Source organism: Mobula hypostoma, chromosome 19, assembly GCF_963921235.1.
Source record: "Mobula hypostoma chromosome 19, sMobHyp1.1, whole genome shotgun sequence".
Taxonomy (NCBI): domain Eukaryota; kingdom Metazoa; phylum Chordata; class Chondrichthyes; order Myliobatiformes; family Myliobatidae; genus Mobula; species Mobula hypostoma.
The window spans coordinates 34,501,352-34,514,539 of record NC_086115.1 but is presented as its reverse complement, the minus strand read 5'-3'; the positions used below and the strand labels follow the sequence as shown (position 1 = coordinate 34,514,539).

Below are 13,188 nucleotides of genomic sequence, written 5' to 3'. Positions count from 1 at the left end.
CTGTTGTAGTTGGACCACTGATTCCTCTGAGCAGCATGGTCCTTCCTTGGGCCAAAATGCTTTCTGTTTTGTCTGTACAACTACATTTCAAATAAGTAAAGTCATGCATTTGGAGGTGAAGTTAACGTGTATTTTCACTCCGCAGAAAGAGCAACGAATCAATACGTGTGCATAAGTTCTCAGTCAATTAATTAGTGCTAAGGGGAGTCATTGCACTAGAAGAAATAGATCTGTACCTTACATTTCCTCCTCCTTTAGATTAATGTAACATTAAACTGTATATGTAACAAAATATTCCATTTTCCTTTAACAAACCATATCCGAATAAACATGTTTTGGCAAAAGCAGTCCATAACTAACTTCACTATACCGAAGGTTCAGTCTTTTGGGTGGTGCTCGGTTTCTTTCAGGATAACGCCTTTGGCCCTGTGGAGTGGAATCAGGTTTGGCAGGTGTCTTGTCAAAGGCAACTTTTTTCTTTTGTAGGTGTCACGTTGCTGTTGGTGACATGATCATCACTGAGAGGTAAGTCAGGTGGCTGTAATATGTCTGTCTTTTTAGATGCAGGTGACTCAGTTGTGTTCTTTGGCTGAGCATCAGTTTCTGGTCCACATGATGTCTCCGTGTCTGATCTCCAACATCAACCGTGTCCATCAGTGGTCCGGTTCTTGTAGCTGTCCTACTGAGTGTCCACTTGTCTTCTCGGTAATCATGCACTAGAACTTCATGTCCAACCTTGAAGCCCCTCGCTGATTCACTCGGCAACTGGTTGAACTGGTTATTCTGCACTTCCCTCCGTAGATCTGGTTTCAGGAGGTCTATGCGAGATCTCAGATTCCTGTTCCTGAACAGCATTGCAGGTGTTTGATTTGTCATTGAATGAACAGAGTTCCAGTACACAAAAAAAGAAGTTGTCCCCCTTGTGCTTCCTTGTCCGTAGCTTTAATGAACTTTTTGAAGGATTGGATAAACCTTTCAGCAAGCCCATTCGTTGCTGGGTGGTGAGGAGCTGACTTGAAATGTTTGATGCCATTTTTCTTCATGAGTAGTCTGAACTCTTGTGACATGTATTGTGGTCCGTTCTCACTCACAATTTGTTCTGGTAAGCCACTTCTGGTGAAGGCAGTCCTCAGAGCGGAAGCAGTCTTTTCTGATGTGGTTAACTCCATTGGTATGACCTCTTTCCACTTCAAATGAGCATGCAGGTCATGAATGACCCAGTAAGTCAATCTGCATTCTTTGCCATGGTGAAGATGGCCGCTCCCATGGGTGTAACGGTGCTGTGGGGGTGCACTTTGAACCTTGTGGCATCCCCAACAGCTTTTGGTCAAGTCTTCAATCTGTCTATCCATTCCAGGCCACCACTCATAGCTCCAGATGAGACTTTTCATCTTGACTGTACCTAGGTGTCCTTCATGCAGATTTTCTAACACTCTGGTGCACAGTTTAGAGAGAACCACAACATGAGATCCACACATCAGGGTTCTTTGACATACAGATAGTCGGTCTCATCTCGCTGAGAACTCTGGAAGACTGGGATTGCCATGAGTTGGCCATCCTTGCATGGTGATGTCATAGACTTTTGACAATATCGGATCATTCCTTGTTTCTCTTTGTATTTCAGCATTTTTTACCGGCAGCTGGTCCACCAATGCTGTGGGTCACCGAATAAAGACTTTCCTTCTTCAGGTGTCAGCAGTGGAAGACGTGACAAGCCGTCAACGTTGTTGTGTTATTTGGTACACTTGAACTCTATGACATCACAGCGGGCTCCTAGGGCGTCCAACATTGCAACCAGGTAGCAGATGTCACTGGGATTCCCTTCCTGGGATTGAAAATGGATACAAAGGGCTGGTGGTCTGTCACTCGAGTAAACTTTTATCCATTGAAGTAGTGGTGAAACTTCTTTACTCCCCATACTAGACTAAGGGCCCCTCGGTCGATCTGTGTGTAATGGCATTCTGTGCTCGTCAGCATTCTTGAAGCAAATGCAATCAGACAATCAGATCCATCTTTCATAGTGTGTGACAAAGCAGCACCAATGCCATAAGGGGATGCATTTCACGCCAGTCTGATGGGCAAGGATGGGTCATATGCCCACTCTCACTCTCACATTGCTCCTGTTGGTAACAGTGCATTCAATGGGTGCACACTGCAGCAAGATTTCAAAGATACATGTAGTAGTAGTGTACAAGGCCCAAGTATGACCTGAGTTGTGGCACATTTTCTGGTTTGGGTGCCTGCAACATTGCTTCAATCTTCTTTTGTGATTTATGGAAGCCATGCTTGCCAATGCCAGTCGCACAATATGAGATTTCATTCTTGAAAAACTCACAATTCTTTCTCTTTGCGCACAGGCCGTACTCACTCAGCCTGTAAGCACTTTACCAAGGTTCTGGAGATGCTCTTCATCACTTTTGCCAGTCACGATGATGTTAAGAAGGTTACATTGTGTTCCTGGAATAACTTGGAGCACTTGGTCCATTGTTCTTTGCCAAATTGCTGGAGCTGATGCGACACCAAAAACGAGAAGATTATAGTGGAACAGTCCCTTGTGTGTTGATTGTGAGGAACTTCCTTCTTGACTCCTCAATCTCCATTTGGAATAGCCTTTGTAGTGTTTGTAACCTGGGAAACATGAATGTTTGGTTGAATTTTTACTGTTTGTAAATAAATGATTAATGTAATATTTGAAGTCAGTGTCTCACTTGCCAGACCTGTGGGGCTGATTCAACATTACATTTGGTGCTGCTTCGAGCAGGGTCTGTTTTTTTTTTAAGCAGAAATGCATTTATTAAAAAGGTTATTTAAAAGAGTGGACCCTCACTATGAGAGATGCAGAATCCCAGGGTGGACGGATAATACTGAGGGCTTTGGAAGTCTTGCTAACTTACTGATGGGTTACAGGATGCCGGTACATCGGTCAGACCAGTTAGATTTTGCTGGGGTTGAAAAGGGACATCACATTGTTTCTATACTTAAATCGTTGGGTTTTCCCAGAAGAAAAGGTAGCCAACAGGATGCCTTCCAGCTTCTCGCGGCGATTGTAAGACATCAGTATAAAATGATAGTGAGCCTTTAAGAATGAATTGGAAGATTTCAGTCAGCTTGGTATTAATCTGACTGAATCACTGCTGATGGCTCAAAGTAGGGTTACAAAGCTGGAAGATATGAAAATACAGATAGCCCTTTGGCTTATGAAAGTACAGAATTTAGAGGCGGCTCGAAGGGCCAGTTGGGAACCTGATCCTGTTAAGGTCCGAGTCATGTTGAGACGAGCCGACGATCCTACTGTGGGTCAGGGAGATGGGGACGGCTGGCTGGAAGATGAAAATGAGGGAGAGAGAGTAGAGTGGATCCATCAATTTAATCCTCAGGATGATCACCTTCTCCCTTCTGTGTCCGAAACATTACCAGCCAGGGCAGTAATTATGCGTTCCCACAACTGCTGTGAGGAAAATTGATCCGCAACTTCTTCCTCTCAGGAGGGAGGGGGGGAGCGAGCTCAGGAATGTGGTGGGGGGGGGGGGAGGAGGATGGCGTAATGGCCAGCTTCGAGATAACAGAGCTCACTAGAGAATTCTCCACTAAGGAATCAGTGAGTTTAGGGGACAGGTGCAGACAAAAGGCAGGGGTGTCTTTGGCTGCATGGTTATTGAGGTTATGGGATGAGGGAGGTACTGGTGCGAGCCTACCTAATGGAGAGATGAGCGCCTTCGGGAGCATATCGTCCCAACACATTATCAATAATGCTCTGAGAACACTGCTTGTTTCCCCTGAGCATAATGCATCACCATGGGTTCAGGTAACAGCAGCACTGAAATCTGGGTGAACCACACTTGCTGAATGTAAATTAAAACCCCAAGTGGAATGGTGCACAGTAGAGGAAGGTACCAAAGTTCTATGCCAGTGGGCTCTTATCATAGAAATGTACCATGACAGTGGTATCCCACCAGAGGATATTGAATTAACTTGTGGAATGGTGGGACACACAGTTATGGAGGCAATTTTCCCAATGTCTTTCATAGCACCAGCTGTTGGTCATTCTATAAGCACAGCAATTCAATTATTACAAGGTTTAGAGTATGTAGAGGAGGATGCGTGTCGCCAAGTACAAAAGTTAGATAAACTGATGGGGACTGGGGGAATCCTGTATGTCCCATAAAGAAATGGTTTTAGCATTGTTTAACGCTGGGGTTCTGGTAGAGATGGTAAATGGGGTTCCTATGCCCACCCTCTGTGCAGTGTGGAAATACTGTCTGGAGGAGAAAGAGAGGAAGACTGTTGAGAGGGAAGAGCCATTCTTCAAGTCCTCCGCAGATAAGGGTTCCTTTTGTCCCCTGCCAGATTCCTCACATTCCATTCAGGGTTCCCTGCAAAGGAGATCGGCTGACGATCGCTGATAGTGGGAATCGGGGGTTGGTTGTTGCCTCATTGTTGTAGGGAGTGGGCCATGTTACCTGCATCCACCTTTCCTGTAAGTAGAGTGTGAATGATTTAAATGCAGAGAGAAGTGAGGTGTGGCCACCTGCATCAGTTTGCACTGGCGCCACGCGTGTGTGTGTGTGTGTGTGTGTGTGTGTGTGTGTGTGTGTGTGTGTGTGTATATGTGTGAGTGCATGTGAGGATTTTGCCTTTAAGAGACTGTGAATGTGTTGGGCCCCTGCACAGTTGCTTTCTCCTTATCAGTTCTCTGATAAGTGCTGTTTCTTTGTGAGAAATTAACTACTATGTGTGTTTTAAGTTTTTGCAGTTCCATGTTTTAAAATAAGTTTTAGAAGAAGAGCACAGCCTGGGCTTTGAGGTTTGCATTCTAATCTGTTACGTGTTTATTGTGTTTTAATCTGTTACTTTGTTACTTGTTTCCCCATGGTTTTTGTAACTGGTTTCAGGGATGACTCATTTTTCATAGTGGCCATATGAAATTTGAGTTGAATTTTGGTAAAAATTTGAACAACTTTGTTCTAGATATCAGATGCCACATTTCAGAGGGTTTGACCATTTGGGGAGCAATTTTTGTAATTCTATTGTTTTTGTGTGTATGGGGTCTTTCTTTTGTTACATTCAAAATGGCGATTTTGTTATGTTAATCTGGGGAATGAGGTTTTGTTGTGTTTTAACGCTGCAGAGAGTTTGCGCTAACAGTTTGTTTTACTTTAAAATGATGATAACAAGGTTCTCTTAGCCAATGGGTGGTTATGTATCGTTTTGTTTTCGGATGCCATGCTGTATGATATGACTGTGGACTGGGTTTTGGCGGGGTCGGAGGAGAGACGAGGAGGGCGGTGGACGTGCGGAGAGGCTCCGGTCGATCACTCAGGGTGGTCCCGAGCCATGAGTTGACGGAATTCGGGTGGTTGTCTGACGTCGAATTGAGCTCCAATGGTATCGCGCGAAGAACTTGGACTTTGATAAGTGTTGGCGCCTTTTTTTTTCCATTACTTTCCTCTCTGTATCAAATGCATATTAATGTCATAGAATTAGTAATATCTATAAAGTGTATTTGTTAAAATTTACTGGGTGTGCTGGCTGATGATTGATGTTTGTGATTGATTCGGGCGGCGACTGACCCTGAGGGGAGTGTTGAAGCAGGTGCTGGGCGGGATTTCCCCTAGACATACACGAGCCAATATAACGGAACGTTACATGTGTTTTCTAACTATCCAGTGATTAATCAGGAGCAAGTGCATTCGTATCTCCCTGCATTATAGAATGACAAAGTGGTGAATGCTAATTTGTGGTGCGAGATCCTATTATACATTCCTGTGGATGGCGTTTGAATTCGCTCACTGGATCAACAGGTCAGATTGCTGAATTTGTACAAAGACTCCTTACTACGTCACAGAAGGGATGCTACTGATATCGATCCCTTGGACGATGAAGAAGACTGTTGGTGGGGGAAATTATCTGGCTTCTCAGGATTTGGCCTTCTGTTTTGGGGAGTAATCTATTCCAGCCAGTCTTGACCCAGAGTACAGTAACAGCCTGAATGTACCTGAACCTTAATAGCCCTGGTGGAGTTAGTGCTTTAAGGGCTGGTATTTCCCTATGTACCATTTGTATAATTGGAAGGCCCTGACTCTTAAAGTGATTTCCCCACCTGACAGAGTGTTGGTGTAGCTGATATGTTGAGTACAAGTACAAGGTCCAAGGAGGATGTCAAGTGTGAGCTGGAGCATTTTCCTGGGATGGCTGTGTCTATGTCAAATTGTGTTGTGAAGACCATAAGGCATAAAAGCAGAATTAGGCCATTCAGTCCATTGTGTCTGCTCTGCCATTCCATCGTGGCTGATCCCAGATCTGAGTCAGTCAGTGGGTGCCGTCCCGAATCCGGGGTTGGTGGCTATGCACCTCCATCTTCTTCGAACTTGCGACAGCACCGAGTACAGCCTCTCCTCCAGTTTGTTCTCGCTGGCCGCCTTGGCACTGCCCGCCGTTGCCCCCGCCGAACTCGAGCCAGAGGCCGTGTCGGCCCTTCTTCGAGCTCGGCCCTTCCTTAGGCAGAGGCCTTGGGCAGGTCCAGGCACACGGTGCAGCGCCCAAGTTCATCATACCTCTTCTAACTAGGTGCATAGCATACGATTCGTAGATACATGGTGAGGCTTTAATCTCTTCCACGGGAGATGGCCATTGGCTCACAAGGAGTTCATCCACCCTTTGTCAGGTCTTGTTTTTTTTAAGTCCTGCTGTATCTCCTCACACCCTCCTCACCAGACTAAGTCCGGTGGGGGAGCCGGCCAAGTCGCTGACCACTCGACCACGGCCCCCAGCCGAGCGCCAAGCGCCCGCCCCCGCCAAATCTCTCTGAGCATCCGGTGCCCGACTGAAAACCATGGTCGAGCAGCCGGCGACCAAACCGGAAGCTCATATTACCCAGATCTTACTCAACCCCATACACTTGCTTTCTTGCCATATCCTTTGATGCCCTGACCAATCAGAAAACTATCAACGTCCACTTTAAATACACCCATGAACTTGGCCTCTATAGCAGTCTGTGGAAGAGCATTCGACAGACTCTCTACTCGTGGATAAAAAAATTCCTTCTTACCTCTGTTCTAAAAGGTCACACCTCAATTTTGAGGCTGTGCCCTCCAGTCCTGGATACTCCCACCATAGGAAACATCTTTTCCACATCCACCTTATCGAGTCTTTTCAACATTCAGTAGGTTTCAATGAGATCCCCCCTCATTCTTCTAAATTCCAGTGAATGCAGGCCCAAAGCTGCCAAATGCTCCTCACATGTTAACCCCTTCATTCCCAGAAACATCCTTGTGAACCTCCTCTGGATTCTCTCCAATGACAGCACATCTCTTCTGAGATATGGGACCCAAATCTGTTAACAAAACTCCAAGTGCGACCTGACTAGTGTCTTATAAAGCCTCAGCATTATCTCCTTGCTTTTATGTTCAATTGCTCTTGAAATAAATGCCAACATTGCATTTGCCTCCTTTATCACAGACTCAACCTGTAAATTAACCTTCTGGGAGTCTTGCATGTAAACTCCTAAGTCCCTCTGCAACTCTGATGTTTGAATTGTCTCTCCATTTAGAGCAGCGGTCCTGAATCACCGGGCTGTGGACCGGTACCAGGCCGCAAAGATGTGCTACCGGGCCGCGAGGAAACAATATGATTTGGCGATATGAAACAATATGAGTCAGCCGCACCTTTCCTCATTCCCTGTCATGCAATGTTGAACTTGAACACCCCCTCCCCGTCAGCTGGTCCACAAGAATATCGCCAATATTAAACTGGTTCGCGGTGCAAAAAAGGTTGGGGACCCCTGATTTAGATAATAGTCTGCACTATTGCTCCTTTTACCAAGATGCATTACCATACATTTTCCAACACTGTATTCCATCTCCCACTTCTTTACCCATTCTTCCAATTTATCCAAGTCCAGCTGCGATCACCTTGCTTCCTCTGCACTACCTACCCCTCCAACTATCTTCGGTTCATCCACAAACTTTGCCACAAGGCCATCAATTCCATTATCTAAATCATTGACAAACAATATGAAAAGCAGGAATGATCATTTCTCTAGTATAAGTTCTTCATTGGACATCTGCAGGCTTCAGTTCGGTATCTTTGAAATGCCCTTCAAACTCGTTTTGTGGAATGAGCCAGTGTCCAATTCCATTTTAATTAATTTGCTGTTCACTTCTGGTGTAAGCCATATTGCTTGTCTATTTTCACATTGTAAATCTTAGAACTACACAGTCCTGCATCACTCTTGTCATTATCAGATTCTTCAACAGCAAGCAGATTAATATTCTTTTTGAAACTGCAACTTGAATTTTTTGCATTTTCGCTTCCCTGTGTAGTCCATTAATTTTTGTCATACTGACATGCTCTTTGTGTGAGTCCTATTTTGTTGCATTTTCTGCAAGTTTCACCTTTAAACCTACACTTGTTTGGCGTATGTGAGCTCCAGCCATGATGGTAACACAATTTGTTCGGCCAGACAGGTTTCTGTTTAGACGTTGCAATTTTGTTCATGCTCACTTTCATTCCCCACTGTAAGTCAGTTGCGATTCTCTCTGTGATTTCCATTAAAACAGCTATTTCAAATGGTAAACCAGCAGCATCCTAACTTAGGTATTTGTACTGTTAAGAGATCCAAAACCATGTGAAGAGCCAATGAGATTGCAACCTCTGTAGACCTATTGTGAAGTAGGTCTAGATCCTTGTTGAGACAGGAGTTGATTCTTCCCATAACCGACCCCTCAAAGCACTTCAACAACATAGATCTGAGTGCTACTGGATAATAGTCACTGAGGCAGCTCACCAAGCTCTTCTCGGGCACTGGTACGATTGCTGCCCTTTTGAAGCAGGTGGGAACTTTTGACTGCAACAATGAGAGACTGAAAATGTGTTTGAACACTCCCGCCAGTTAGTTGGCATGGGTTTTCACAGCTCTACCAGGTACTGTCACCTTGTGAGGGTTCACCCCCTTGAAAGACAATCTGACATTGAACTCCGAGGCAGAGATGACAGGGTCACCAGGTTCTGCAGGGATCCTCATAGCTGTAGTTTTATTTTCCCTTTCAAAGCGAGCATAAAAGTCATTCAGCTCATCTGGGAGCAAAGCATCTTTGCCTTTCACGATGTTAGGTTTCACCCTGTAGGAAGTAATGGCCTGCAAACCCTGCCAGAGTTGACATACATCCTATTCCTCCTCCAATCTCATTTGGAATTGTTGCTTTGCTCTTGAGATAGCCCCCCATGTGTTGTATCTGATGTTCTTCTACAGTCCTGGGTCTGCAGAACTTGAATGCCTCGGGTCTAGCCCTCAGGAGACTACAGACCTCCTGGTTCATCCACGACTTTTGATTCAGGTAAGTTCTCATAGGCACACACTCATCCACACAGGTTTCAATGAAGTCAGTGACTCTTGTGGCCTACTCATTCAGATTTAAAGATGAATCCCTGAATACAGTCCAGTCCACCAATTCAAAGCAGTCCTGTAAGCACTCCTGCAGCTCCCTTGTCCATAGCTTCTTGGTCCTCAGTACTGGTGCAGCAGTCTCTGCCTATGCTCGGGTGATCAGACTTCCCCAAGTATGGGTGTGGGATAGCACAATAAGCACTGTTGATGGTAACATAACATCTGGTTCCACAAGTCATATGTTGGTAATAATTACTTAGAGACTTTTTCAAGCTGGCCTGGTTAAAATCCCCCAAAATGACGGGGAAGGAACCAGGATGTGCTGTTTCATGTGTGTTTATTACATCATTCAGTTTGTCTCGAGCCTGTTTGACACTGGCCTGACATGGGATGTACATCACCACCAAGATGATGGCTGAAAACTCCTGCAGCACATAGAGTGGAGAACACTTGATTGTGAGATGTTCCAGGTCGGCTTAGCGGGACTGGGACAGCACAGCCACATTTGTACACTGCAAAGAGTTGATCATAAAGCATATTCCCCCTCCTTTACCTTTGAAAGGCTCAGCAGTCCTATCGGCAGTGAATTGTGAAGCCGTCAAGCTGTATCGCTGCATCCGAAATGGGGGGGAGACATCCAAGACTCCGTAAGACAAGAAACACAGCTTTTAATGACCCTCCAGCCCAGCACTCTAGCTCTGAGCTCTTCAGTTTTACTCATCAGAGACTGTACATTTGCCAGCAGAATAGTCGGTACTGGGAGTCAAAAGCCACTTTTAAACCCGCACAACATCCTCTCTTCTGCTTCTTTAAGGGGAGTCTGTTCAAGTTCCGTCAACTTTGAATATCGACGTGCAAAAGACTATAAACTGTGTAAATACAATACAAAAAAAGAAAAAAAAGATACAATAATATAATAAATAAATCATCCATAAGTATCAGGGACATGTGATGAATTGTCCTTGAAAGTGAGTTCATAGGTCGTGAGAACAGTTCAGTGATGGGGCGAGTGAAATTATCCCCTCTGGTTCAAGAACCTGAGGATTGAGGGGGAAGACCTGTTCCTTAACCTAGTAGTATGGGACATGAGTGTGGTAACTTCTAATTTGAAAAAGGCACACTCGACAACTTCATGCCCAAAGAAACAACTTTATCTTGAAAGTCAAAACCGATATGTATATACAAAGGCTTTCACAACCCATATGGCATGGCAGGCACAGTATGTACAAAGCACACCGGAAGTAAAAAGAACGGAAGTAAAACCCCTCATTATCCTAATTAGTATTAATTTACTTTTAATAATGCTCACATTACAACAATGAGGCTCCTGTACTTTCTTCCTGATGGCAGCAGTGAGAAGAGAGCATGGGCCAGATGGTTTGGTTCCTTGATGATGGATGCTGTTTTCCTGCAACAGTGTTTCATGTAGATGTGCTCAATGGTGGGGAGGTCTTTACCATTGATGGACTGGGTCATAACTGCTACTCTTAGTAGGCTTTGCTGTTCAAGGGCATTGGTGTTTTGCTATCAGGCCATGTATAGAACCGCACATGTATAGAAGTTTGTCAAAGTTTTAGATGACATGCCGAATCTTCATAAACTTCTGAGAAAGTAGAGGCACTGCTGTGCTTTCTTTGTAATAGCACTTATGTGCTGTACCCAGGGTAGATCTTCTGAAATCATAACAATGGAAACTTAAAGTTGCTGATCCTCTCTGTCTTTGATCTCCCAATGAGTGCTGGCATGTGGGCCTCCGGTTTCCTCTTCCTGAAGTCAGTAATCGGCTCCTTGGTCTTGCTGACGTTGAGTGAGAGGTTGTTGTTGTGGCACCACTCTGCCTGATTTTCAATCTCCGCCTCTACGCTGATTCATCACTACCTTTGATTCAGCCAGCAGCAATGGTGTCATCAGTAAATTAAATCTTGCATTGGAACAGTTCCTAGCCTCACTCTCATGAGTATAAAGCAAGTAGAGCGGGGACTCAGCACTTAGTCTGTGGTGCATCTTGCTGATGGAAATTGTGGAGGAGAGCTTGTTGCTGATCTGAACTGACTAGGGTCTGGGAGTGAGGAGACGGCTCAAGACACCTCAGCTCAGTGGATGTAAGCCTACTGGGTGATAGTCGTTGAGGCAGGTCATTATGTTCTTCTTTGGCACTGGTATAATTGAAGTCTGCTTGAAGCAGGTGGGTACGTCAGGCTGCCAGACGGATGGGTTAAAGATATAAAACACTCCAGCCATTCATTCAAAACAGGTCTTTAGCAGTTGGCCAAGTATCCCGACTGGGGTGGATGCTTTCCGTGGGTTCAGCCTCATGAAGGATGCTCCGAGACTGAAATCACAGGGTCATCAGGGGCTGTGGGAATTCGTGAAGGTAGTCCATGGTTTGATGGTCAAAGCAAGCGTAAAAGGCATTGAGCTCATCTGGGAGCGAAGCCTTGCTGTTACCTATGTCACCTGGTTTCACTTTGTAGGATATGATAGCATTTAAGTCCTGCCACAGCTGTCAAGCATCCTTCAGTGATTCAAGTTTGGTCTGGAATTCTCACTTTGCATGAGAGATGGCTTTCCAGAGATCGTACCTGGACCTCTTGTATTTAACTTGGTTACCAGTCCTGAACACCAGTGATCTGGCCCTCAGCAGATTGTGGATATCCTGGTTCATCCAGGACTTCTAGTTGGGGAAGGCTGAACGATTTTGTGGGGACACATTCGTTTATGACTGATTGTATAAAGAATGTGACAATTCAATCGTTCAATGGTTCCATTTAATATCAAAGAATGCATACAGTATACAACCTGAAATTCGTACTCTTTATAGACACCCACGAAACAGAAGAAAAACCCCAAACAATGAATGACAGAAAAACATTAGAACCCCAAAGCTCCCTCTCCCTCCTTCCATGCACAAGCAGCAGCGAAGTATAAACACTCACCCCCTTTGTTCCAGCAGGAAACATCAACACTCACCACCCACCAAGCAAGCAGTAGAGAAGCCCCCAAAGAGAGACAATGAAAAAACTATTGCTCGTCCAACAATTCAACATGACACAGGCTTTCTCTTACTAATAAGTGAGAGGGAGAGATGTCATCCTTTCCACAGTGAGAGGGGACATGAAAAGATCGCTGTTTCATTGATACAGCCTGAAAGTGACAGTTATTCAAACTCACCTGACTCAAGAAACAGCAGACTCTCCCGCATCCCCATCGGAAGAGAGAGAGAGGGGGGAGAGAGAGAGGGAGAGAGAGAGAGAGAGAGAAAGAGAGAGAGGGAGGGGAGAGAGAGAGAGAGGGAGAGAGGGAGAGAGAGAGAGAGAGAGAGAGAGAGAGAGAGAGAGAGAGAGAGAGAGAGAGAAAGAGAGAGAGAGGGAGGGAGAGAGAGAGATTGCTTAAGTGTAGAGGTCTCGGACAGACACACCCACTGTTCGATGCTTCGATCTCCCGCAACGCTTCAGCTGGAAACATCGGTGAGGAATCGAGTCCACGGGGGCCTCCTGAGGCTGCACCCTGAAGGTGCACGTCTTCCAGGTCACTCCTGGAGATATCAAAAATGGCCGGTCAGCAAGGTCCAGGAGCGTGATTCCACTGCCGTGAAGAACTGCAATTTGAGTGCAGCTGTAGATCACGGACTCCGACACCACCCCAGCCACCTTGAAAAGAAAAAAGAGGTATTAAAGAAAGGAGTTTAAGCTGCTTTGCAGATGAGCTCAAAGAAGTTGCCATCTGGCACCAACTTGGTGATCTTTACTTTTCAAATTTCAACTGTGCGTATTCATTCAGATCCTTTGATAAGCTCTTGTACA

General features: G+C 45.2%; 1 long non-coding RNA gene across 1 annotated transcript in view; it reads right to left on the bottom strand.

The window, feature by feature from the left end:
- The window catches only part of LOC134358951 (uncharacterized), a 33,069-nt gene that overhangs the window by 12,051 nt on the left and 7,830 nt on the right, over positions 1–13,188 (bottom strand). The window contains exon 2 of the long non-coding RNA XR_010020981.1: positions 12,804–13,035. This is a non-coding gene — a long non-coding RNA (uncharacterized LOC134358951). The remainder of the gene's footprint in view (positions 1–12,803; positions 13,036–13,188) is intronic.